The sequence below is a fragment of the Ambystoma mexicanum genome, chromosome 10, assembly GCF_040938575.1.
Source record: "Ambystoma mexicanum isolate Mex_15411 chromosome 10, UKY_AmexF1_1, whole genome shotgun sequence".
Lineage (NCBI taxonomy): Eukaryota > Metazoa > Chordata > Amphibia > Caudata > Ambystomatidae > Ambystoma > Ambystoma mexicanum.
In genome coordinates, this window is record NC_090932.1 from 836,608,545 (window position 1) to 836,636,345 (window position 27,801).

Here is a 27,801-nt window from a genome sequence, read left to right on the forward strand (position 1 = left end):
GGTAGAAACAACTGGTGTACAATTTTAAAGCAGGAATGGAAAGAAACAAAACATTTTCAAACATGCATTTTATGTTTACTACTTCCGGGCGTGGTATTTCTGTAATACCTCTTGAGGTATTTGTTAAAATGGACACTTGTGCGGAAAGAAGTACTCCATTGCCACAGGTAGCGAACAATCTTCTTTACTTTGTTCCGGGTTACAGGATAACACAAGTAAGTTCATGGGTAAGTAAGTAGAATGTTCAAGAAGGATACATAGGAAGACATCCACCGGCCTCCACTCTCACAGGCACTCACTCTAACAGACTTTCGGGGAACATACAAGGGCACTCACACCACAACATTCCACAGCTAACATTCCACCAGGCATTGCATCAGGCATTCCATCAAGCAACCATCCACACAGGGCCAGAGCAAGGAGACCCAGGACATAACATATCTCCCCCCTTACAGAAACCATAAAACAGGCACAGAAAAAAAGGAACACATAGGGAAACCACAAGGGAATGTGACCAAAGATACTATAACCAACTCTGGCCACAACCACCAACCTCCTACCATCAATCTCCAATCACTCCATTCCGCAGAACAATGAGCAAAGATGCACTCACCTGACCCGTCCCTTCAACGGCCCACAGAGAAGCCAAACAGCCACAAAGTACACTCAAAATGTATTGCAGGCCCACAACAGATACTCCAGCGAGGCAACCAGCCCTGACACACACAACACCCAGAGAGGCCACCAAAACCCACCAACCAAAACCATAATCCAACCGCTAACAACTATGGTGCACTGATACACATTGAGGCCTCACTCCACAAATAGGCAAAATGAGCATTAAAGGTATGACAAACAAGACAAATGGTCTCTAAACTAAGTCCAAAGTCCAAGAGCTACCAAGTCCATAGGTAGTGCTCTGGAGGCAAAAATGTCATTATACAAGAAAAACATACATGTCACATACATTTTGGAAGCCATAGCTAATATCCATTGTTCCCCTGAATGCACCCCCCAAAAGTCGCACCGCCTTATTCACTAATATCTTCCACCGATGAAACATGTGACTGCGGCTGCCTTCCCCTCCACCTTTACCCCCCTTACTACCCTTTCCTCCACCTCTGACTCTACCTCTGAATCTGCCCTTAGCAACCTCCATCTTTCCATCACCAACACTCTTGACATTCTTGCCCCATTCATGAGTATCCATCTGAAACCTCCCCCAAAGTGTAACCCTTGGTACGACACCAAACTTTCAGCCTGAAATGAAAGTGCAGCCCAGCAGAACGTAAGTGGCAAACCTGAGGCTCATCCTCTGACAAATTGGTCTGCCACCTGCTCCACATTCAGGCACAGGTCTCCAGTGCATGCAATAACATGGCTGAACTTTTCAAAATCTGCAAGGAACTAGCCAACCCTCCAAAACCTCCTCCTCCCCTTCTCCTTCCTTCTTAGGCCCTCTGCAATGCACTGGCCTCACACTTTGCCACCAAAACTCAGGACATTCTGACCACCTTGTCCACACTCTGTTATAACCCTTCACACACCCCCCTCCTTAATCCCTCTCACCCACCCTCATCCTTTATCCTTTTTATCCTTCTTTCCTGTCACACCATATGAAGTTACCAGAGTTGTCCACTCCATGAAGGTCTCTTCTAAACAGCTCTCCCCTTGCACACACAGAACCATCAAGGATAACATTGGCTCTCTTGCCTCTGCTCTTGCTGATTTCTGCACTCAATTGTTCATCACTGGATCTTTCCTCTCCCCCTTAAGCACACACTCCTGAAAAAAACATCCTCTGGCTCTAACTGACGTGCCAGCTATTGCCCTATCTTCATCAACCCGTTCCTGGGGAAGCTACTTGAGAAGCTGGCCTTGCCCCATCTAAATTCTCACACTAAACTTGTTGGAGGCCTCCACGATGATCAATCTGGATTCTGATCATCCAGAGGCACGGAAACTGCTCTTGTGAACTCCTGTGAAGTTCTGCTTGCATCTCTGGACTCCAATTCCCCAGCTGTCCCTATCCTTCTTGTTCTCTCCTCTGCATTTGACACAGTTAACCATTCCATCCTCATACAAAGGCTCTAGTATACACTTGGTATCTTGGAAGGGGCACTGTCTTCTTTCAACACAAACCACTATTCCCAAGTCACCCTGGACCCCTTTCTCCTCTCCTACTTCCAGCTCCGCCTGTGGTGTCCCTAAGGGCTCTATACTCTCCCCCGGGCTCTTTAACATCTACCCTACTTTCCTTGCATGCCTCATCTCCTCGTTCCCCTTGGACTTCCAGTATTACAAAGATAACACACAGCTCTTCTTCAGACTCTCTGCTGACCTTCTTGCACCCGCCATCATCCCTGACTGCCTTTCTGCCATCCAGTCCATGTGTGCCTCCAGTGATCTCTTCCTCAACGCCTGTAAATCTGAGATCCTTCCCATTGGGAGCCATGCTCCCTCCTCCTTCCCTTCACTCTGGCCTTCCTGCTTGGGCTCCCCCCTGCACCTTCAACTGAAGCCAGGAACCTTGGAGTCATCTTCAACTCCTCTCTTTCATTCCTCCCTCACACTCAGGACATTGCCAAGAAGTTGTTGGGCCATTACATATATCCTCCACCTTGTTGCTCATACTCAATGCACTCCTAGTGCCCTGACTCTGCAGGACCTCCCCTCTGCTAGCAGGGCCCTCTGATTGCCGGTTGCAGCCTCACTTGTTGGCCTGACTCTGTCGGACAGCTCTATTTCTACTCAAGGACCTCTGGCTGCTCCTTGCAGCTGTGCTTTCTGTGTCCTGTCACTGCAGAGTGGCTCAGGACAGCTTTCAGGCCCTCGGGCAGACATGAACATACTTGTATCCCAGGGCCACTGACTGCTTTGAGTGTTCTGATCTTCAAGGTGGCCCTGACTACTCACCGGGTCCTTAGGGCTGTGTTCCAGCCCCAGCTGGGTCCTTGCCTGCCTGTACTTGATATTTCACTCTGTGCAGGTGGTCAGCTCACATTCGGGGTGTGTGGGTGGCCAGTGTATATCTCCTCTCCAGGTGTCTCACCCTTTGTCCTTTCTTCCAGGTACTGCTCTATCTGGAATTCCAGGATCCTCGTCTCCACTGTTAAGATGTACCCCTGAGCTGAAATAAGTACTCCAGAGCCACAGGTAGGGAACAAGTTTCTTTCCTTGGTTCTGGATTACAAGATGACACAAAAGGTAAGTTTATGGGTAGGTAAGTAGAAGGTTCAAGAAGGATACATAGGAAGACATCCACTGTTGTCCACTCTCATGGTGAGCTCACTCTAACTGACTCTCATGGAACCCTCGCACCACATCATTCCACGGCTAACATTCAACCAGGCATTACATCAGCATTCCATCAAGCAAGCAGGCACAGGGCCAGAGCAAGGGGAAACAGGACATAACATAATTCCAGAAATTCCTTCTCCTCCACTGGTAAACTCAGAATTTACTCCAATTGTAAACAGCCCTGCAGTGTGCTTATCTTTGTTTGTCACCTTCACAAATGTGCCTCATACTGTATTTGCATCTTTGAATATTATTTAGAAAACTTGTGTGTCAAAAGCAAGTCACAAATGCCATGTATATGTCCCCAAAAGGTTGTAAAATGGATAGTTCTATAGAAGCATAGTTTAACATGATCGTATTGTCTTATTGGGAATTATTTTAGAACTGGTCATTTTATGACTTATGTGACTAGGCCAGTACCCTGGATGATGGCACATGAGAGGGTCCCAAATCCTTCCAGCCCACTAAATTATGACAGTGCAGTACTGCTTTGTCACACACCATGCCTCACAAGCAAAATTCTAGCCAGACTTTCTCTGTTTTTTATTTTTTCGAGAGCCGGAGGCAAACAAGGGGGAACAGCAGCAAGGCACCAGCAGCCTTCCAGTGCCACACAATAGCCACAACACTGTACAGACCAGGCCCAACAAGAATAAGATACCCAGCATCAGAGAACTGGTGTCAACAGCAGGGGAACTCCTGGTGCTCTCTGCAGCAGCAGCAGTGACAAGTCGGCAGCCACAGACAGAGTTGCAAGTCAACCAGGGATTTGGCATGGGCATCCAAACTCCAGACGAAGTGCACCTACCCTAGGAGAGCTGTGTCCCAGGCCACCTACCACTAACTTTAACATTGCGTTTCCTGGGTCACCATTCGTAATCTGCGATGGTCCTAGGCAGAGAAAGTGTCAGGGGCCTAACACTCTTTTTCTGAACTTTGTTCATGCTAACATCTCAATGACCAGGAAGATAGGGCCAGGGTGACCAGGGACAGTGATCAATTGGAGGAAGGAGGTGGAGCATGCAAAAAATCAGGAAACAAGAGGTTGGGGGATGTTCAGGTGAGGTCAACAGAGGAGGAGATGGCAGACCAAGAGACCAGCGGGAGGAAGGAAGGAGCAGCATAATGTGGAGGCAACTGATTGAGACGGTAAGTTATTGGTAACTGCTGTACTGTGGTGTGTGTGTGCTTGACAGTGCAGTAGGTGTGGCTAGGTGAGGTAATGTAAGGAGTGACATTAAGTGTTTTGGACTAAGAGAAAGGCAGTGTCTGAATAGAGGGTAGGTGGAGTTGCAGCAGTAGTGTGAATTAGGGAGCAGTAGCATGGAGGAGTGTGCAGTACAGTGGAGAGGGGAGTAGTAGTGTGGAGAGGGTAGTAGTAGGTTGAAGGAGGGATTAGCAGTGTAGAGGAGGGAGCAGTAGGAATATAGAGGACGGAGCAATAGCATCAAAAGGTAAAGGTGAGGACCAGAAGAAGCAAGAGACATCAGAGGAAGAGAGGTAAAGAATGAAAAGAGTAGAGGCAGGTGGAGTTGGGGAAGGAGATTATTGAGAGGTAAGTGGAGGGAGACCAGAAAGTGAGCATAGTTGAAGGATGACCAACTCAACCAGGGTGTCCGCGAAGCACAATCCCATTCCTCTTTAGAACACTAACCAATGGATAGAGTAGGAACATTTTTAGGAAGTCCCTGCAGGACGTAAGCTAGAAAGGTTATCCCTCCTTACACCCTCGTATCCAGTTTAAGATAGATTTTAGTCAGAATGGCTCAATATTCACTATCTAGTAACCTGGAGTCAAGGACGCTGGGTATAGGGAGGAGGGGCATTTCAATACAGAGAGAGAGAGATGGCCATAAATCCCACAAAAAAGATCAATAAAACCTATGAAACATCTCTGAGGCATAGAGTAATTATTGAGCCATTTGTGACACAACGTTAAACATATGTATTGTATTCTTTAATGCATGGCCTACTACCATGAGCTGAACAATGTTTGGTGGCATTTAATAAGCCATTGTTGATTCTACACATAAAATAGCTTTGGGCTTGGTTCTTAGCGAAAGAAGACTATCAAGATACTCCAAGCCACAAATCCTTGTAGCGTTGGAAAAATCCATTAACTAGGAGTTACAATTGATTACCTCTCTCCATTCACCTTGTGTCTCAAGGGAGTTCTAGACTTCACAGACTACTCTCCATCTGGCTTCTCCTCAGCCTTCTGAAACTCACTGGTGGGCTTATAGGGTTTATGATAAGTCTGTCCCAAGACCTTTCATATCAAGATAATCCAATCAATTCAGAGTTTACCACTGGTGGAGGTGGAAAAAATACAACCTCCCCTGTATTTTTTCATTCCCACGTTCAATGTGACACCAAGGCTTTTTTCAGGATATACTCTAGAGACTTTGTAAACTCTGACTTGCTCAGAGTTTACAATGCATTCTTCAAGGGCCTTGGGTTCCCTAGGTTTCACAATAGGTGCCTACAGGACCTAGTGATTCACAGGCTTAACAACAGGTCCCCATGGACCCCTGTTTTTTTTTTCATTAATTACAGCAGTACCCTCATGGACCTTGAGTTTTCTCAAGATTCACAACCGTTCTTTCTTGGACCTTGGGTGTCACTGGATTCACAATGGTTATTTTATTGGACCTTGGTATTCTAAGGTTTCACAACAGGTGCCTCCTGGACCTTGGGTTTCTCAGGATTCAGGATGCCTCCTAAATTCTGGACCTCTGAGTATTAACATTTTTCAGAACAGGTCTCCCGTTGACATTGGGTTATTCAGGCATCACAATATGTCCTTCCTGGCACTTGTGATTGTCAAGATTCACAACAGGTCCCACATGAACTTCGGCTTTGTCATGATTCACAGCACCACTAATGAATATTTCTATCCCTTCTCCCCTCATTAGAGTCCAGGTCAGGCAGCTGATATTGTGCCACCCTCCAGATTAAGCCATATAGTTTTGAATTCCATCCCTTGGGAGAGGGCTATAACAGCGTGCATTATCTGTTACTGTTAGGCACTTTCTGCTTCTCCTTGTTCCCTAACTGTGGTGTGGACTGATAACACTTGTTTCCGCCATCTGTCCAAGGTTTGGAATGTTTCATTATTACATTATCGGTTTCATCTCTTATTGGTGGCTCACCTGCTGCTATTTATTACCTGTAATGAGAGCCGGAAGTAATTTAAAATGTTTGTGGCCCTTCCATCTTGGACATCTTCCCTTCACAGAAAGTGACTCTGCAGTGGTCAGTGTGTGCTCTGCTCTGAGGATCCTGCTCTGCTTTGAAAAGAGTGTTAGCTGTTTTTTCACAAGTTATTACAAGAGGTCGGAGGACCCCCATTGGTGTGCTTCATACCACTGACTGCATATTGATGGTGTTGTGGGGTGCACACTCCCAAATGTGCACCAAAGTCCAAATGCAGGAACCTCTGCCTGACACTTCCATGAATAGTGGGTGACTGGGCTCATTAGCTTGGGGTGTGCCCCATGCTGACTTGCTCCATTTACCAAGTCAGAATTACATTGTCATTTCTGCACGCGCTTCACTGAGATAATTCACTGAGTATTGTTCCAGCTATAAACTGTTCTAACACTGCATATATGTTCCCAGAAGCACACGCGGGTATTGCCAGAACCCCAACATGCGGCGGGTTGCCATCAGAGATCTCCCTCGCCCTTTCAGGAGAGGTATATGCTTCCTTTCCTTCTGTCAGAAGGATGTACTACTCACATAACACAGGACCAATGAGGGAAATAGCTGATAGCTGGCCAGGTAGGACAATGACCACCAGTCATATTTATCCACACATATAGGTGGAGTTGGATGTCCGTTGTGTACGTAATGGTGTTAAAGGCATGTTTTTTTTTTTATTATACGCCCTCCCTCCCCCCGTCCATTGTGTTATGTATGCCCTGTGCTCAGAGTGAGAAGTCTTTCGCGCCTTGAAACACTTGTGTATAGGCGCGTTACAAATGCCATGTCATATCATATCAAGTCCAAACTGAACTGTGGTGTCAATTATTCAGACATTCTGAAATGGTTGTTAAAGATCTATAATTTGAAAGTTGCAAAAAGTTGTATTCCTATCAGAAAAAGAGAGCCATCTTCTATCACGTGCCTGCTGAATGTTGACGCATTGTTAAATATGTCCTCGGGTGCTGTGTCAATCCTTATTAATTATGTATCGGCAAGTAAAAATATTAGTACTCTATGAGGTCTCAAAGACAGAGGAAGACAGACTTTCAACATCAGAAACTTACGAGTATATCAAAGGATATACCCCAGAGAAAGTGTTTTAATAGCCTGGAGCAAAATAATTAATCGTTTGAAACTTATTCTAGTTGAAATTCTAATGCGGCAGTGATGAGAGTGTTGACTTCATAATGTCAAGCACAATTGTATTTACTAACTCAGATGTCTACACTTGCTTAAACAATTTGGAAAGATCCGTGCCTTATTCTGAAGACTGCCATTAATCAGCTCTCAAGTGTTAGGAGCAAGTTATATTTCAATATACAAACATTAGTAGGTTTTGAAAATGTTGCATTGCCCAATACGGGCAAATGTGTTAATTTCATACAACATACATTAGCAGTGCGTGTTTCTGTATGATTATTATAGGTTTCCACACCTGACATATGTCTCTTAAAAGGTTATGAGCAAAGGTTGCATTAGGGTGCGAGTTCAAATATTTGCTTCAGGTACATGTTTATTTTAACTGTACCTCTCATAAGACCATTGAAATTGCAATATGAACATGTGAGCGCAATCTGCACATGCTAAACAAATACACGAAAGATGTGCCTTATGGTTTGTGGGTTTAATGGGGTTTCTCCAAACCACACACAGATGAATGACTGAATACCTTGTGTCAAATGTCTTAATTAAATCCACAATTGTTGATTCATTTATTAAACATACTGTAGCCGATTCATTCTGCTGCATATAACATCTGTCGTTGTCAAGCTATGCACCTTATAGAACTCAACCGTGAACAGACAAAGCACCGATTTCTGTAAACAGAAGAAGCCAACGTACACTTAGAACTACTATAATAACATAAGCATGTTGCGGAGCGTATGAAGTGTGAAGGAAGGAGGACATTGGAAATACCTTCAACTTAAAGATGAGAAGAATATCACAGTGTCACGAACTCCAGTAATCACAGGAGCTTAGAAAGGAAACAAAGGAACACAGTTAAAGGTCGATCTTACAAAATGCTTGTATGTAGGGAGAAGAAAGACGGGTTGTACACGAATTGTTCGTTTTACAACTGTTCGAATGACAATTGACCTTTTCACAATTGACCGAATTGTGAAGGTCAATTGTACCATATATGTGGGGGGAAACCCCCCACAACCCCCCCACCCAACGCCAAACCCCCCAAAACCCCTATATATATGTTACATGGCCACAGTAGTGGCCATGTAGTTATGGTTAAGTTGCTGTTTCCATAGGAAGAGCACTTTTTGGGTGGCTTATAACTTCGCTCTCCCTGGACGGATCCTCACCAAACTTTGCAAAAAAAGTATTTGGGTCACTCTGCATTTTTTTGGTGAAAATCCGTCCAGTAGTTTTTTTTAAAATGACCAAAAAGTAGGTAAAAAAAAAAAGTGTGATATCTGTGTTCGGTCCGCGGACACACTTCCTTGTTCACTCCGCAGACAGTGTCCTGATTGGCCAATCGGCTTGCGTGATGTTCGCGGACATGCAACGTGTTCGCCGATTGGACGGCGTGGAGCGTGAAGCACGTCAGATTTTCGGTAGCGCCCGCCATCTTGGATACGCGGTCGTCCGCGGACAGCGCGGTGAAACCTTGTTCAAAATTTGTGTTTAGTAGGGTGTGTTGGTGTGTAGGAGTGTTTGGGGAGGGTGGGAGTGTATGATATAGGATGAAAGTTGTGTTTTTTTATGTGTTAGACGTTCTTTTTGTATTCGATTTGTCTGTGGACATCATGGGTGTTCTGAAATGTTCTAAATAAATTGAATGGGGGGTGTTCTGAGGACTCAATGTTCGACAGCAAACTGAAACTGTTCTAAAAACACTCGCAGTGTCCTGAAATGTTCGCAAATAAACAAAATGGGGGTGTCCTGAGGACGCTGTCCGTATTGTTCGTTGTCAAGTTGAATATGTTCTAAGAACACTCGCGGTGTCCTGAATTGTTCGCAAATACACAAAATGGGGGTGTTCTGAAGACGTTGTCGAAAACTCGCTGTGTCCTGAAATATTCGCAAATATGAATGGGGGTTGTGGCTGACAAGTTGAATGTGTTCTAAGAACACTCGCGGTGTCCTGAAATGTTCGCAAATAAACAAAATGGGGGTGTCCTGAGGACGCTGTCCGTATTGTTCTCTGTCAAGTTGAATGTGTTCTAAGAACACTTGCGGTGTCCTGAAATGTTCGCAAATAAACAAAATGGGGGTGTTCTGAAGACGTTTCTAAGAACACTCGCGGTGTCCTGGAATGTTCGTAGGGGGTGTCCTGAAGGCGTAGTCCGTATTGTTCACTGGCAAGTTGAATGTGTTCTAAGAACACTCGCAGTGTCCTGAAATGTTCGCAAATAAACAAAATGGGGGTGTCCTGAGGACGCTGTCCGTATTGTTCTCTGTCAAGTTGAATGTGTTCTTAGAACACTCATGGTGTCCTGAAATGTTCGCAAATAAACGAAATGGGGGTGTTCTGAGGACACTGTCCGTATTGTTCGTTGTCAAGTTGAATGTGTTCTAAGAACACTCGCAGTGTCCTGAAATGTTCGCAAATAAACAAAATGGGGGTGTTCTGAAGACGTTTCTATCTAAGAACACTCGCGGTGTCCTGGAATGTTCGTAGGGGGTGTCCTGAAGGCGTAGTCCATATTGTTCGCTGGCAAGTTGAATGTGTTCTAAGAACACTCGCAGTGTCCTGAAATGTTCGCAAATAAACAAAATGGGGGTGTACTGAGGACAATGTCCGTATTGTTCGTTGTCAAGTTGAATGTGTTCTAAGAACACTCGCGGTGTCCTGAAATGTTCGCAAATAAACAAGATGGTGGTGTGCTGAAGATGCTTCTAAGAACACTCGCGGTGTCCGGGGTATGTTCGTAGGGGGTGTTCTGAGGACGCTGTCCGTATTGTTCTCTGTCAAGTTGAATGTGTTCTAAGAACACTCGCGGTGTCCTGAAATGTTCGTAGGGGGTGTCCTAAAAACGCTGTCCGTATTGTTCGCTGGCAAGTTGAAAGTGTTCTAAGAACACTCATAATGTCCACGGACATTAAAAGTTTCCATAGACCATAGTTGAAATGTTTGACTTTATGGATGTGATATGCTGCGGTGGCTTTTGCCAGGGCATAAAGTCTTGGGTGCATGGCCATCTGGCCATGCACCCAAGACTCTATGCCCTGGCAACAACCACTGCAGCATATCACATTCATATTTGCTTATAACTTTGGGTGAAAAACAAATGTATAAGGAACAAAGGTATTAGATACTATGGATGTGATATGCTGCGATGGTTCTCCTTATTATTGTATACTTACTGTTTGGTCTAGTAACGGGAGTACATGTTTTTCTTGTTAATTTCTATGATAAAAGAAAATAGCATGTTAGTATTAGTATTTTGTAATGACTTATTACATTGTATAAACAATATACTTTTTTTTTTTGGACCCTCATATTTAGTAGATTACAAATCAGAGTACTCTGCAATTTGTTCAGTTTCTGAATTTGTTGCTAAAATCATTGGGTCTGTGGGAGGAAAAAAAAATCCATGTTGGATTAAAAAAAAACCTTTTTCTGTTATGCTACAGTTTATTTGTTTGTTTGTTTTCAGTGTTCACTTGTTGTTTCTGGCTAATGCTTTATACTTTGGCTTGTTGTATTTTTTTGGAGCAGTAACATATTATTTATTTGTTTTGATATTATAAAATTTTGGAGCAGTTAGCTACCAATTGGCGTATTCTAACTGTCTATTTTTTGATATATTTTAGTGGTATTGATTTATCTATTTGGATATTGTTACATTTTGGGACAGTTAGATACCAATTGGTGTATTCTAACTGTGGATTTTTTGGTCTAATTTAGTGGTATTCATTTATCTGATTAGTTGTTGTAGAATCTTTGAGCAGTTAGATAGCTTTTGGAGTATTCTAGCATTTTATATTTTTTTAATACAAGTTTACTTAGGGTTTAAATACAGTTTAGTTATCAAATTTTGGTTTTAAGAACATCAAATAAGCGTTTGTAAGATTTCCTGGTAATCTCTGCTTTAGAGTAATGGTACTATCATTACATTCAAACCATCCACATTTCTTTTTTATATATGCAGTGTAGTGCCCTGAATTGGTTGTGGCTCCTGCGTGGTAGATTATACCTATTGTTGTGAAGGTTTTCTTACCAAGTGATATTTGACCATGTGTGAATCCAGTCAGCTTGCAGTTGTTTTTGGTACCATCTGCATTGTAACGTAGAAGCATTAGTATTATGTATTTACTATGTGTTTGTATTACTAACGTGGAGTGATTATCTGAATTGCAGGTAGAACATAATCTACCATGGTTTGCATTTTGTACAAGTCGCTGAAATGGAATGGATTCAAAATTTGGTATTGATATATATATAGGAAGCGTTCATTGGGGATTTCTTCTTGTGTCACATTGTTGCAGAGAGTGCATATATGTTTCCACATGTATGAAATCTGAAAGATTTCATTTATAGGTATGTTTTTGTTTTCCAGTACTTGTAGTAAGTACATTAGAAATTCTTGTGGATCTTCCTGTGAATTTATAATGAATTTCACCATTCCAGCACAGTAGTCCAATTGTTGTCTTATTCCAAAAACACTATACGTGTTGTCAGGATTGTTTGCTGCATTTCTGTGAAGTACTAACATTTGCAAACACAATGGGTCTGTACTGTGTAAGTAAATGTTGTCAACAATTGGTGGTAATTGAAATAGAATATTCATTGCTACATTTGCGTAGCAACTTACACCAACTATATTTGAGAATTTAAATTGTCCAGGTAGTTCGGTATCTAACTGCTTTTTTTGGAGTTTGTCTTCCTTCTTTAAAGAAGTACTTGGTTTACTTTCCCTAATTGATTCTTTTTTGCTTGTGGTACTTGATGAAGTATTAGTTTCTTTTACTCTCTTTGGAGGATTTGCAGTGACATCCTGTTGCATTTCTGTTTGATTTATTTTTCTTTTATAACGTTTTACTTTTTGTGGAACAGAATATGTGTTTAGGTGGGGGGTGTATAGTGAGCGAAGTCTATTCCATTCTAAAATGAAAGGAATATCAGCGTTTATTTTACTTGCATCAAAGTTGTTTAGAAATAGACAGTCAAGTGTACGTAAGCGTGATAGTGCTACATAGCTCATGCCTTCTTTAAAGACTGTGTTAAAAATATCTATCATTGCTTTGTCTAGGGTAAGACCTTGTGATTTATGAATCGTGACTGCGTATGCAAGAGTTAGAGAAAATTATTCTCTGCGTACATACATATCTTTGAAGAGAAGGAATCTAGCTGTTGAGCGTCCTATCCTTTTTACTTCTGAAAGTTTGTCAAAGAGTATATTGACAAACTGAATTTTGTTGTCACGTGGGTATGTTTGAAAGCCAACAACTGTACCCGGTGCTCCATTAACTAGTCCTTGGTCCACGTCAAGGTTACGTTTAAGCATTACTCTGCAATTTAAGGATAATTTTATTATCTTTTCTAAGCCTGCTGTGTTTGAGATTGATTTTTCTAAACAATTTAGTCTTGTTGTGGCTTGGTCACACTTGGGTAGTGTCATACCATGTACATCTAGTTTGTCTGTGGCGCTAATTTCCATGATTGGTTGCATTTCTTTACTTAGCATGATTTCATTGAATTTGAAACAGCTTGCAAGAGTTGGCATTAAGCCCATACAATTGACATTTTTGTGGGCTAATTGTTCCATAACATCTGTAGCACATGCATTATCGCCATAAAGTGCATTATTGTGCTGGATTTTCAATATTGCTTCTGCTTCTTTAGAAAGTATACCAACTCTGATACGTTTTAAAATGTTGGCATAAGTGAGATCTGCAGACTGCCGCATGTTTTCTGTTCATTCTCTGTATTGGAAATGTTGCCAAAGGTTGACATTTCCAATGCTGCCAACAGTTTTAGGCAGAGTTTGTTTCCTAATGTTTTAAAAATAGGCTCACCTTTTACTGGTGTTAATTGAAGCAGATCTCCAAAAACAATAATGTGTTTTCCTGCAAAGAGCTCTTCATAGTCTGTTTTGAGTACTTCTTGTAATCTGAGGTGAATCAAAGCTAACATCAGGTTGGAGACCATGCTCACTTCATCTATTAGTAGCATTTTCATTTGTTTCAAAACTCTAATTCCATTTCAGCTTCTGCAGAAAGTTTGTAATAGTCTAATTTGTTCTGGTGTTCTACGGGTAATAGTAGTAATTGGTGTAATGTGATACCACCTAAGTTGTAGGCAGCTAAACCTGTGGGGGCAGTGACAACAGCTGACAGTTTGTTGTTTGTCAATTGTTGAAGGAACTTACTAATGATTTTGATTAGGAATGTTTTGCAAGAACCAGCTTCACCACTGACGTACAGTAGTATAGGTTTATAATTATGGCAGGAACATTCTTTATTTTCATGTTTTACACCATATGCAATTTGTTTTGTTACTTCTTGAAAAATGCTACTTTGCTCATTGTTTAGTTTTGATTGTAGTATAGTTAAGTCTTCCTTATCTTCATACTGACACATGGTGTTTTCTACTTCTATCATAGCTAATTCTGCCTCATTTATTATTAGTGGTTCTCCCAGTGGTTCTTGGCTTCCTGTTACAGAAGGTTGACTACTGTCAGGAGTGTCCTTATCTAGTTGGGCTTGGAGTTCTTCTTCGTGTTGCTGTTCATTGTGCAACATTGTTTTGTACTGTGTAAAGTTTACATCAGTTATAGTGCTTTCATTTGCTTTGAAAGCATCCTCACATGAGTCATAGTTATCTAGTAATTGTTCTTCTTTTCTCCATGGTTTGAAGAGTTGTAGCAGGGACATGTAATATACTTCTTTATGTTGAGGAGTCTTTAATGACAATTTGATATGATTAATTAAATTTGGTTTAGTGAGTTTAACTAAGCTGCCTTCACAGTTTGTTACTCTATATTTACCTTTTTTTTCATCAGGTTTCATATTATTTTTGTATGTGTAGTTTTGGGCTATTTGGTATAGATACATGTTTTCCAAATTATTACTTCTGTTTGGGTAGTATGTGTCCAAGAAATTGTTTTTTAAAATGTCTTGGCTTTTGGTATCATGTTTGGCTATTGTTTCTATATCTTCATATGATTTTAGAACTCTTTTTCTAGATTTAGCTGGACCAAGACTTAGCCATACTATATTTTCTGATTTACCATACAATGCAGTACCAGTTAAACGATCAGCTGCTTCATATGATCCACATTCTCTATGGGTGAGCATTTTTATGCCCAAGCTGTATAATTTCTGAGATAGTGTTTTATCTGATGACAGGTCATTCCAGAGGTCTTGGAGCTCTGTCTTTTCTGCTTTAGTTAAGTATGCTGTGACATATCGTGCAACTGCAGTAGAATTGCCTGCAATGTACTGCACATCTATGTTTGCATTCCATAAGTGGGCAATGATTGCATTATAATCTTTGATATATTTTTCTTCTTCTTTTCTTTTTATGTAATATGTATTTTTAGGTGACTTACCTTTAACACTATGTCTAACTGAAGACATGAGGTTGTTCACTTGACCTGCATTTGTAACTGGTCTAGGGAAACCAAATCGGCATTTGGTGTAGTATTTCCCTTTGTTTGTGTATTTGCGACGACAATATTTTCCACATTTGTGTCTTTGAAATTCTAAAATTTGTGCATGAAGATCTCTATTTGTGGCTTCTGATGGAATTTCACAAGTGACATATTTTTCAATAAATTGTAAAACATTGGCATCACTGTCTTGACCAAATTTAGGAGCATCTTTAATCCATAAAAGCATGTGGATATGTGGTGCTCCTCTGGCTTGGTATTCTTTTCTCCAAAAGAAGTGTTGCACTTCTCCAAAGGGAGGAACAGTTTTATTACAAATAAAATGTAGCATAGCAATGAAGCGATGGTGAAAATATCTTGAAACATTAACAGGATCCAAAGAACAAAGTTCTCCAGGTGTTAGTATATCTATGTTTGTTTTGTTTTTATTTGATATGCGTAGGAAATCATGTAAATCTTCCCATGCATATTCTGCACAACTTAATGGGCCTCATTATGAGTCAGGTGTTAAGGGGTTAACGGCGCCGTAAACGGCGCCGACCCTTAACGCCTGATTACAAGGTCCCTTAGCGCCATGGTGATTTTAACGCATGCCTTTTTGCAGGCGTTAAAATCCATGGTGCTAAGGGACCATGGTGCTAATTACGCCACCGTAATTTACGGTGGCGTAATTAGCGCCTTCCCCACTCCCATTATGCCCTATGGGGCAAAAATGGGAATGGGGAAGGGTAAAATGGGAAATGGGGATTTACCGCCCCACTCACCTTGGAATGGGGCGGCAAATCCGCCATCCACCATGGTGTAAACGTAGTTTACACCATGGTGGTAAGGGTACGACCCAGGCGGTAACTTACCGCCTGGGTCGTAATGAGGCCCAATGTAACAAACCAAGTGGGTGGGCCAAGGTTTCTGATCATACAACGTACATCTCCATGACGTTGAAACCAGTACTCTTTAGTACCACGCATATTTGCTAATAGATTTGTAATATTTGATTGTAAAACCTCATCCTTTTGTTGCACTTTTTCTAATAATTGTGTAGCTGTCATATTTTGAAAGTGTGATCCTGATTTTGATATGTGTGCAACTCCGTAACATAAAGTTGCTAGTTCACTTTCAAAGAATAGGTGGAATATGTATTCCACATTTTGTCTAAATCTGGGATCTTCAGAATACATCTGTAATGAGCGGCATTCTGAAGCTGATATTTGAGTATGTCTATCATCATACCTTCCTCCTTTGCCAGTAGGAAAGAGTAGAGGAAAAGCACGTGCTTCTATACTTTTTTCCCAAATGCTGATTGGCGATCCTTTTGTTTGACGCATTTGGTAAGTTTCCAGTACATCTTCTACGTTGTCATTACAGTGCAAAGGATGAATTGTATAATGGTCTAAAGTATTTGATATTGTAGCAGGATCTAGTAGCTCAAATTGACCAGCTTGTTGTGTTTCTTGAATTATTTCAGTTGTATCTTTCACGTTTTCTTCAATATTAATTTCTTTGTAATATTCATTATTCTCTTTAAGATATTGGAAGGCTTGTCTAACTTTATATAAATCTACCAGCTGTTGCCATATTGTTTTGTCTTTTGTAGGTACTCCATTTACTAAGATAATTAAAGATTGCTGCATTGGACGTTGCACTCCTAGAGTATGCACATTTTCTTTTAGATCTAATGGTAAATAAACTACTTTTCCACAAATGCCTTTTACCAATTCAGAGGGAGGTAATTTTGCTGTTTTTGGTTGAAGGCGTATTATTGCTTGAAATGGGTGTACTGTTTGAATTATGATGCTCTCATATAAATTAAGTTGTTGTAGGGGTTTTGGTAGTGGGTATAATTCCAAATGATTTGTGATAGCACGTGAAGGAGTTTGGTTGTTGTCAAGTTTTGTAGTGCAGTAACTGCAAAGTATTAAGGGCTCAGTTATTTCCTATTTGTTTTCTGCTACAAGGTAGAGAGCTAAGTCAAACCATTTAGAATCTTCATTGTCTTCTATTTTGTATGATAGGTCTACAGTTTTTGTGTTACTTTTATAAAAAGTTCTACAGCAACATACACATACATGGTTTGGTACTTCAGCTGATGTACTTTTAGATTTTTGTATTTCTTTTTTGTATGTGTTTAGCAAAAGGTTGCCATGTGTAGAATTGTTGCTTAATTGGTTTAAAGATATTTCATTCTGTAAATGGCTTTCACTTCCAAAATATTTTTTCTGGATATAGTGAATTTTTTCAAGTAGGTCTTTTGCTGTACCATGTAGAAGGATGTTATTTAACTTTGCTAGTGCTAAAGCAGGACTTTTAGCATAGTACAGTTTATAGACTAGATTTCTTATAGTTGAATGATGTGTTGATATCCTTTTGATATCATGGAAGGTGGTTTTACAAGTAGGTCCTGTAATGCAGGCCAATGAATGTCCTTGTAGTCCTGTATACTTGCGCACTGGACAGGTATCCATATTTTGCAGTAATTTAATTTTGATTTTGTCTTTGCTTTTTACATATTTATTGAGGAATTGGCGTACAGATTTGAAACATTGTTTGGGAATGTTACACATTGACGTGCATGGCCATTTGTACACTAGACGTTCTGATTCAGTTGAATGGAGGGGTAATTCTAAGTTTTCAGGGCATATTTTTGTAAGGAGTACTTCTTGTTGCATTATGGTATTATTCACTTTTTCATAAACTCGACCACTGCTATGTATGGCAATTGTATTTGTTTGCTTTTGTTTGTACGCTTCTTCATTAAAATATGGTTCTGTGCTCGTAGCGATTCCATTCACCTCCGCAGATACTTAAGAAGTTCTTTCTGTTGACATTTCGCTTATTGAGAAGTCTTTTTTGTAATTTAGTTATTAGTTTTGTTAGTGGTTTCATTTTGTTTAACAGTAAAATAAATAACTTTCTTTTCAGAAGAATTGCACTGTCCATCAACGCTTCTAAGATTAATTTCCTACGATAGGTTTTAAGCATTGAACCTGATTTTTCTCCTGTTTTTATAAGATTTTGAAGGACTTTGTGACGGTACATTTTGGCTAAAATACTTTTCTTGGTATGCTTACTTTGCACTATATCAAAATTTGAAGAAGTAGTTTTATCTGTAGTGATAGCTGATTTTCTGTTAATTGTTTTTTGGTTTGTTTTACATTTTGATAGAGGAGGCAACGTTTTTGTACTTGAAACTTCTTGTGTTTCACTAAATGACTGTATTAGCTGTTTTGTTTCAACTATTTTTACAAATTCTGCTAGAGATGGATGCTTATGTTGGACACTTTTATTTTCATTTGCTCTACTTTTGCGTTGCTTTCTACCGACTTGACTTTTGGTAGGCATTCTTTAGGTTCTGTTGAAAAAAATAAAGAAGATATGGGTTGGGGTGTTCTGGAATGTATGTGTGCTGTGTGCATGAGTGTTTGAGTAAGATGATAAAGATGTATGTAATGGTGTGTGATTGTGCATTGGGAACTACAACTAGTAGGGATAGGTATTCTTGAATTTATGTGTTACTAAACTGGGGTTCAGATGACAAAAAAAAGTAAGCTAGTGGTGTGGAAAAGTACAAATAGTAAATCTAATGTATACAATTAAAACAGTTGTTTGTTCTATAATATGAAAATTGTAGCGGTTCAGTTGGGTAATTTGTGTGTCCAAAAATAGGAATTTGTGGGCCATTCTGGCTGTAAATCGCTGTTTGAGACATGGAGATTTTTGGACAAAATGGTACACAATCTCTATTTTTAGGCACCAAAATAGCTTGTATTAATGTTATAGTATGTTTGATTAATAATACAAATATTATGGTGATATTCTACTTACTTTTTTCTTAAATTAACAGGTAACTTCTTAGTTCTTCTTTGTTCTTCGAATTCGTCTGCTTCTTTTCAGTAGACTGGTCTTCACTGCAATTGTAAAAGCTTCAAATTAGTAACTTTGTTTGTATATAGCGCTGTTTTTAATTTAGATATTGATTTTTTTAATTGAAATCCTCAGTGCCTTCTTTAAAATTATTAAACTAATTTATTAACATAAGATACATTGCATCAGTTCAGTACATATGTTATGTTCTTAATTAACAAATTGTATTGAATGACTAACTGTAGCAAAAAAAATATCTTTACTATGTCTTGTGAAATTTATAATATACCAGTGAATACCACTATTTCTGTAAGTAAGCTGTTCTAGGTAATAGCGCCTCAATGTCATGTCTAAATTAAAGTAATTAAATAAATAAATAAATAAAAACAAAAAAATATGAAATTGTATAAGTATTTTTTTAAAGATTTAAACATAGATTGTGCTTGCATGCAATTTTGTTTGAAAATATGTAGGCTATATATTTCATTGTAAAAATGTTAGTTTAACATGATTTGAGTGTGTGTGTATAAAGAAAGTAAATAGTATAAAGGTTTATAAGTGATAGTTGATTGTAGGACATTGAAAAAATACAGTAAATTCATTTTACAGATTACACAAGCTAAACGTCTGTTTGAAAATGTGTTCATCTACTGTACAGAAAATATGCATGCCTGAAGTTTGTGTTCATGCCTATGTATATGCATGGAGCTGCAAGTAGAAATCTTGGAGACGTGTACAGTATTTCTGGTAGATGGTGCTTGCCAATGATATGACACTTGTGCTCAGAGAGATTCACAGTACATTTGCAGTGCTGATCTATGATACTGCAGTTAGATCTAGAGGTCTTGAATGTGATTGGTGCATGGTCATGTTATTTTTTAGCTACATCCAATGAGGGAATGGCAGAGAGAGTGAAGTGGAAATGGTAGAAGGGCTGTTCATGTTACGATATGTCCGCGGACATGGCGGTGGTTCGCGGACATCGGGAGTTACATCCGGGGATTTTTGGGTTCAGAAGTCATGCAAATGAGAACAAGCTCTGAAAGGGATTGGTCAGGAAAGTTTAGTGGGTGTGTTGTGCCAGGAGAGAGTTTCTCAGATACTCTTTTTGCTGAGAGAACAAAAGATAGCTATGGCTGTGTTTTTCAGAAAACAGATTGTTTGGATTTTGGGAGATTCGTGGATACATTGGTTGAAGGTGCATGCAGAAAGCTGTGGAGTAGCTGTAGATCTTGGATTCCCACATCTGGAAGTACACTGGCATGGAGTACGTGGAATGAAGTGGTTGGACTTGCTACCTCTCTGTGCTACTTTGGAGACAGAGCAACATCCAGACATAATTGTAATTCATTGTGGAGGGAACAGTTTAGGACATGTGACTGGAATTTTTTTGCAATTTGCTATGAAAGAAGGACTTGGGAAGGTTATGGACATGTTTCCTAATTCTCAAGTGATATGTTCACGGATTGCGCAGAGACAAATGTGGCTTCGCTCTTCTTCATTTGGTCCACAAATGGAAAAAGCAAGGCGCAATGTTAATAAGGCTGTTTGTGCCTTTCTAAGAGATGTTGGCATGTCCTCTTTTCACAATGAAAATATTATGTTTCGTAGTACATGGAGTCCATCTTACTTATGCTGGCAATCAGATTTTTCTGAGAAATGTACAAAATGCATTGCAACCTTTTTTGGAATTAAAACAACCATTTTGAAGTAGGTTTTAAGCATTTATAATTTTTGACTTACAAACACCATCCAAAGGCTCTTTTCAGAGCCACCACGTCTTCCCAGAGAAAATTGCAATGTTTGTGATGGGGTAGCATCCCAATTTTTTAAATGTTCGCGAACTGTCCGCGGACTTCTAAAAAATACAAAGGGCCCTGCTTCATTTATTTTCACTTCTATTTTTTAACTGTGAAAGGCGGCTTTTTTTTGCTGATATTTTGTATTGTTTTGTTTTTTTATACACGACACACTAGGAGAGGAGGGGAAAGGAAGGTAAAGGGGGGACACCAACCACAGGGATAAGAAAGGGCGAGCTGAGAGAGGAAGATGTAGAGTGGGTTTTATTTGGGTAGTGAGCAGATCTTCTCGTGCTCTGAGACGATAGTCTCAAAAGCATTACGAAGTCGCTCCCCCCTGCAGAGTACTGTGTCACAGTACATACATACAACTGTGACCCTCGAAAGGTAAGGGTCATCGGCATTCTGTATGGCCTGTGAGGCAGCTTGAGGAAGACACTGTCCCACAGAGGTGGTCCTTGTGGTGACAGGATCAGAAACAGAGGATGAAGTAGAGGAAATCAACCTGCTACCTTCTTCGCAAGGTACAACCCTGCGAATAGCCCCAGAGTGAAATGACCTCAGGTGTCGCTTCATAGTAGTGGTCCCAAAGCTGTACTTACCGTGCTTCCCACGACTGAGTATCATTTTGCACTCATTGCAGGTAACATGGTTCGCACAAGCTTTAGGAACATTACCATGAATGGTAAATAACCACCACACCCAAGACTCACGCCTAGTGCGGGTAGTAGGGTTTTCCTCTACCTCATTCTCATCATCCTCTTCTTCCTCCTCCGCATCCTCACTCCTGTTCCCCTCTTCAGGCCCTTGGGGAGGTGGTGGTGGTGGAGGGGGTGGGGTGGTGCTGAAGCAGGTGCAGCACCAGTTGGCAGTTCTACAGCCAGGGATGCCATCTCGATGGTGTAATCAGCAAGTTGCTGCAGAAATAGCTGTGCTCTGAAGAATAGCCATAAACACAATGAGAATAAGCTCTAGGGTGTGGTCTTTTATAGGGGTGCTTGTGCGCGGTTCGCGGACATGCGCGCTGTCCGCGGACAGAACAAACACAAAAAAAGTTTGAAAAGTTTCAAAAGTTATGTAGAAACTCGGGATTACTATGTGGGACTTATGCCATGGTGAGATTTTATTGAAAAATATTATGGATTAATTGAAAATGTACTTTTAATTTGTTCGGGGACCCGAACAGTGTCCTCATTCAGAACACGTGATCAGCGTGGGCACGGTCATATGATCCATTCACGAACAAGTCTGCAAAGGAAGCGCATGTCCGCAGGACACCAAATGCACGGAGATTGGCTAGCGCATGCGCGTTGATATTCTACGGACACTGTTCGGGTCCTGAACTAATTAAAATTGCGTCACACGTGAAACGAACATTTCAGGACACTGCGTGTGTTCTTAGAACAGTTTAAATTTGCTAGCGAACAGTAAGGACAGATATACTGTTCTTCAGGACACGTTCAATTTCGTTTATGTACGAACATTTCAGGACACCAATTGTGTTCTTAGAACATTTTCAAGTTGCTAGCGAATAGTACGGACAGGTATAGTGTTCTTTAAGACACCTCCATTTTCGTTTAATTATGAACAATTCAGGACACCGCGTGTGTTCTTAGAACAGTTTGAACTTGCTAGCGAACACTACGGACAGATATACAGGCCGATTCATGGAATATTTAGCGCGGCGCAAGTGGCCAAAAACGTGCGATTCGCAGTGCAAGTGCGAAAATCTCACGAAAAGCAGCACACATCGATTCATGGAAGGCCGTGCGCGAGAAAACCATCGGATGTGCGCTAAAAAAGTGCATGGCGCACGTTGGCGCACAGGCCATCTAACGGCGTGCGCCAGGTCACAGCGGAAAAAATCGCACAGGCCACAGCGAAAATCGCACATAGCGCGGCGCACACAACAAAAGTAGGCGGAACACGGGGCGTAACACTCGGAATGGGGAACAACTTGCCAAAATGTGGGCGTCACGGGGGAAGTACAGGGTGCAAGTGCGCGGAACGCCCACACGCTCGCCTACAACACGTATTCATGGAATCGAATAGGGCAAAAAAGCGCACGGTCAAACCAGCGCACAGGCACAAACACGACCGCCACAACAAAGCAGGCGGTAGCGTCTCTGCGCCTGTAATAAATGTGCGCCAAAAGATGCGCCAACAAATAGCACCTATATACAGCTATGATGAATGTCCTATACTGTGGCCCTCCAGTACAAATGACGTGCAAAGGGGTACCCACAAACACGGACACCCGCTGACTGAAAAATAATGTGTGTGTGTATTCCGGGGTGCGCGGGAAGTTTCACACGCGATTTAGCAGGGTACGTGGATTTCAGGGGTGCGCGGGAAGTTCCACACGCGATTTGGCCGGGTACGTGCACGGGAATTTCCACACGCGATTTGGCTGGGTACGTGGATCTCAGGGGTGCGCGGGAAGTTTCACACGCGATTTGGTAGGGTACGTGGATTTCAGGGGTGCGCGGGAAGTTCCACACGCGATTTGACAGGGTACGTGCGCGGGAATTTCCACACGCGATTTGGCTGGGTACATGTATTTCTTCAGGGGTACGCGGGAAATTCTACACGCGATTTGGCTGGGTGCTCCCAGGTATTCCCTGTACACCCTCCACGGCCCCTGCAGGCAGCCGACACCACAGGGGACTACCCTGCACACCTGCTCATGTCATCCAGCACCCCCACCCCCCAGCACTGTGGGGCACCCTCCACCAGGCCCCCACTCATGTCCCCTATCACCCCCACCCCCCAGCAGTGCAGGGGCAGCCTCCACCAGGCCCCCACCCATGTCTACCACCACCCCCACCCCCCAGCAGTGCAGGGGCAGCCTCCACCAGGCCCCCACTCATGTCCCCTATCACCCCCACCCCCCAGCAGTGCAGGGGCAGCCTCCACCAGGCCCCCACCCATGTCTACCACCACCCCCACCCCCCAGCAGTGCAGGGGCAGCCTCCACCAGGCCCCCACTCATGTCCCCTATCACCCCCACCCCCCAGCAGTGCAGGGGCAGCCTCCACCAGGCCCCCACCCATGTCTACCACCACCCCACCCCCCAGCAGTGCAGGGGCAGCCTCCACCAGGCCCCCACTCATGTCTCCCGCCACCCCCACCCCCCAGCCACCATGGGCAGCCCCCACCAGGCTCCCACCCATGTCTACCACCACCCCCACCCCCCAGCAGTGCAGGGGCAGTCTCCACCAGGCCCCCACCCATGTCTACCACCACCCCCACCCCCCAGCAGTGCAGGGGCAGCCTCCACCAGGCCCCCACTCATGTCTCCCACCCACCCCACCCCCCAGCCACCATGGGCAGCCCCCACCAGGCTCCCACCCATGTCTACCACCACCCCCACCCCCCAGCAGTGCAGGGGCAGCCTCCACCGGGCCCCCACTCATGTCTCCCGCCACCCCACCCACCAGCCACCATGGGCAGCCTCCACCAGGCCCCCACTCATGTCCCCTACCACCCCCACCCCCCAGCAGTGCAGGGGCAGCCTCCACCAGGCCCCCACCCATGTCTACCACCACCCCCACCCCCCAGCAGTGCAGGTGCAGCCTCCACCAGGCCCCCACCCATGTCTACCACCACCCCCACCCCCCAGCAGTGCAGGGGCAGGCTCCATCAGGCCCCCACTCATGTCTCCCACCACCCCCACCCCCCAGCACTGTGGGGCAGCCTCCACCAGGCCCCCACTCATGTCTCCCACCACCCCCACCCCCCAGCCACCATGGGCAGCCCCCACCAGGCTCCCACCCATGTCTACCACCACCCCCACCCCCAGCACTGTGGGGCAGCCTCCACCAGGCCCCCACTCATGTCTCCCACCACCCCCACCCCCCAGCCACCATGGGCAGCCCCCACCAGGCTCCCACCCATGTCTACCACCACCCCCACCCCCCAGCACTGTGGGGCAGCCTCCACCAGGCCCCCACTCATGTCTCCCACCACCCCCACCCCCCAGCCACCATGGGCAGCCCCCACCAGGCTCCCACCCATGTCTACCACCACCCCCACCCCCCAGCAGTGCAGGGGCAGCCTCCACCAGGCCCCCACTCATGTCTCCCACCCCCCACCCCTCCCAGCACTGCGGGGCACCCTCCACCAGGCCCCCACTCATGTCTCCCACCACCCCCACCCCCCAGCCACCATGGGCAGCCCCCACCAGGCTACCACCCATGTCTACCACCACCCCCACCCCCCAGCAGTGCAGGGGCAGCCTCCACCAGGCCCCCACCCATGTCTCCCACCACCCCCACCCCCCAGCCACCATGGGCAGCCTCCACCAGGCCCCCACTCATGTCCCCTATCACCCCCAGCCCCCAGCAGTGCAGGGGCAGCCTCCGCCAGGCCCCCACTCATGTCTCCCACCACCCCCACCCCCCAGCCACCATGGGCAGCCTCCACCAGGCCCCCACTCATGTCCCCTATCACCCCCACCCCCCAGCAGTGCAGGGGCAGCCTCCACCAGGCCCCCACCCATGTCTACCACCACCCCCACCCCCCAACCACCATGGGCAGCCCCCACCAGGCTCCCACCCATGTCTACCACCACCCCCACCCCGCAGCAGTGCAGGGGCAGCCTCCACCAGGCCCCCACTCATGTCCCCTATCACCCCCACTCCCCAGCAGTGCAGGGGCAGCCTCCACCAGGCCCCCACCCATGTCTACCACCACCCCCAGCCCCCAGCAGTGCAGGGGCAGACTCCACCAGGCCCCCACCCATGTCTCCCACCACCCCCACCCCCCAGCCACCATGGGCAGCCTCCACCAGGCCCCCACTCATGTCCCCTATCACCCTCACCCCCCAGCAGTGCAGGGGCAGCCTCCACCAGGCCCCCACCCATGTCTACCACCACCCCCACCCCCCAGCCACCATGGACAGCCCCCACCAGGCTCCCACCCATGTCTACCACCACCCCCACCCCCCAGCAGTGCAGGGGCAGCCTCCACCAGGCCCCCACTCATGTCCCCTATCACCCCCACCCCCCAGCAGTGCAGAGGCAGCCTCCACCAGGCCCCCACCCATGTCTACCACCACCCACACCCCCCAGCAGTGCAGGGGCAGCCTCCACCAGGCCCCCACCCATGTCTCCCACCACCCCCACCCCCCAGCCACCATGGGCAGCCTCCACCAGGCCCCCACACATGTCCCCTATCACCCCCACCCCCCAGCAGTGCAGAGGCAGCCTCCACCAGGCCCCCACCCATGTCTACCACCACCCACACCCCCCAGCAGTGCAGGGGCAGCCTCCACCAGGCCCCCACCCATGTCTCCCACCACCCCCACCCCCCAGCCACCATGGGCAGCCTCCACCAGGCCCCCACCCATGTCTCCCACCACCCCCACCCCCCAGCCACCATGGGCAGCCTCCACCAGGCCCCCACTCATGTCCCCCTGCACCCAGGTCCTCACAATCCCCAATCATGTGTGTTATGGTCAGCCTCCACAGCCAAAAGCCCTACCAAGTAACCCATACACCCACATGGAAATGGAAATTACATGTTACACCCCCAATGTTCATAAAGCAAATTAACCCATGTCCGTCACACACAATGGTTGCAATTGAATGGGAACACACCCAACATGACATGCATGAAACCAATGAGATGATACCACACAGTGAAGTATGAAAACAAAATTGTATTAAAAAAAATTCAATGCAAATGAAATGAAACAAACTACAATGGCACTAAAAAAAAGATAAGCTGCATGTCCGTCAAAAAAAATCAAAACTACAAATCCAAATTCAAAAAAATGTTGTCCAAAGTCACATTAAAAATAAAATCAATCCGAGAGAGAAAAATAAATGCAAAGACCATTGCTCCATGGTGAATAAATAAAAACGAAAAAAAATAAAACAATCCAATGAAGAACTATGTACAAAACATCCAAGGGTCCATGAGCCCAACTGAACAAAGGAAACCTACAAAAAACCCTAACTAAAATGCAACTATATACAAAAAGTGGAGCAGTGTCCGTCGACTCCAAATCATAAGAAGAAACAAAGGAAACCTAAAACTAAAGAACTATATACAAAGGCGGCAGGCAAGTCCAGCGGCTCACTCCGTGGTGTTCCGGGCCAGGGCATCATCAAACTCCTCTTCGATGTCCGGGAGGCGGTCCTGTTCCATGTCCCCGAGGGTCTGCAGGGACGACGCCATCTGCTCCTCCAACCCCCTGCCGATTGCCTCGAGGCACTCGGCCCGCCTCAGGGCCCTCCGCATGGAGTTCTCCGCCCTGACCATCGTGAGCCGCGCCTCTTCCGCCCGCCGCCGCTCCGCACCTATCTGCTGGCCCAACCGCAGCCACACGGAAGACACTTCCCGCCCTGGGTCCTCCTGCCCTCCAGACGATGCCTGCCCCTCCGATGTTGATGGCCCCGAGCCATGATGCCTCCTACGTTGACTCTGCTGCTGCCTCCGACGCAACCGCCTCTGCCAGCACGACGGCATCCAGGCTGATGGAATCCACCGACGCCGTCGTGCACGTGCCCTGCCTGATGATGCCGGCACCTCCTCCATCTGCTGGGGTACAGTTGCTGTGGTGTTCACCCCTGCTGGACCTCCGACTCCCGAATGTGGCAGGGATGGGATCCCCACCGAGCTGGCTGCATTGGTCAGGGCAGGTCCACAGGGGGCCCTGGTGGCATCTGGGCCGGAAGACGGCAAGGAGAACGACCGGCGTATAGCCTCCACAGAGGAGGAGAAGGCCGCCAGATTGGCCGACACATGCAGGAAACCCCCGAACATGGAAGATCCCAATTGGGTCACGTCGGCACGGTGCTCTTCGTGATGACGTGCATGCTCCTCCCGGGAAGCACGCACGTCATCATGAATTGCACCCGCGCGCATCGCGACCCCAATCAGGACCTTCTCCATACGGCCACGGGTCCCCTCGTCCACAGGTGGAGGGGAGTCAGGTGACATGGACATCCCCTCTACCTGCGGACGGGCCTGGGACGGGGCATCCCTGCTGGTGCATGGTGGTGCACTCACAGGGTCAGGGACAGCGACATGCACAGGCCCCTCCATGGTGACCTGTG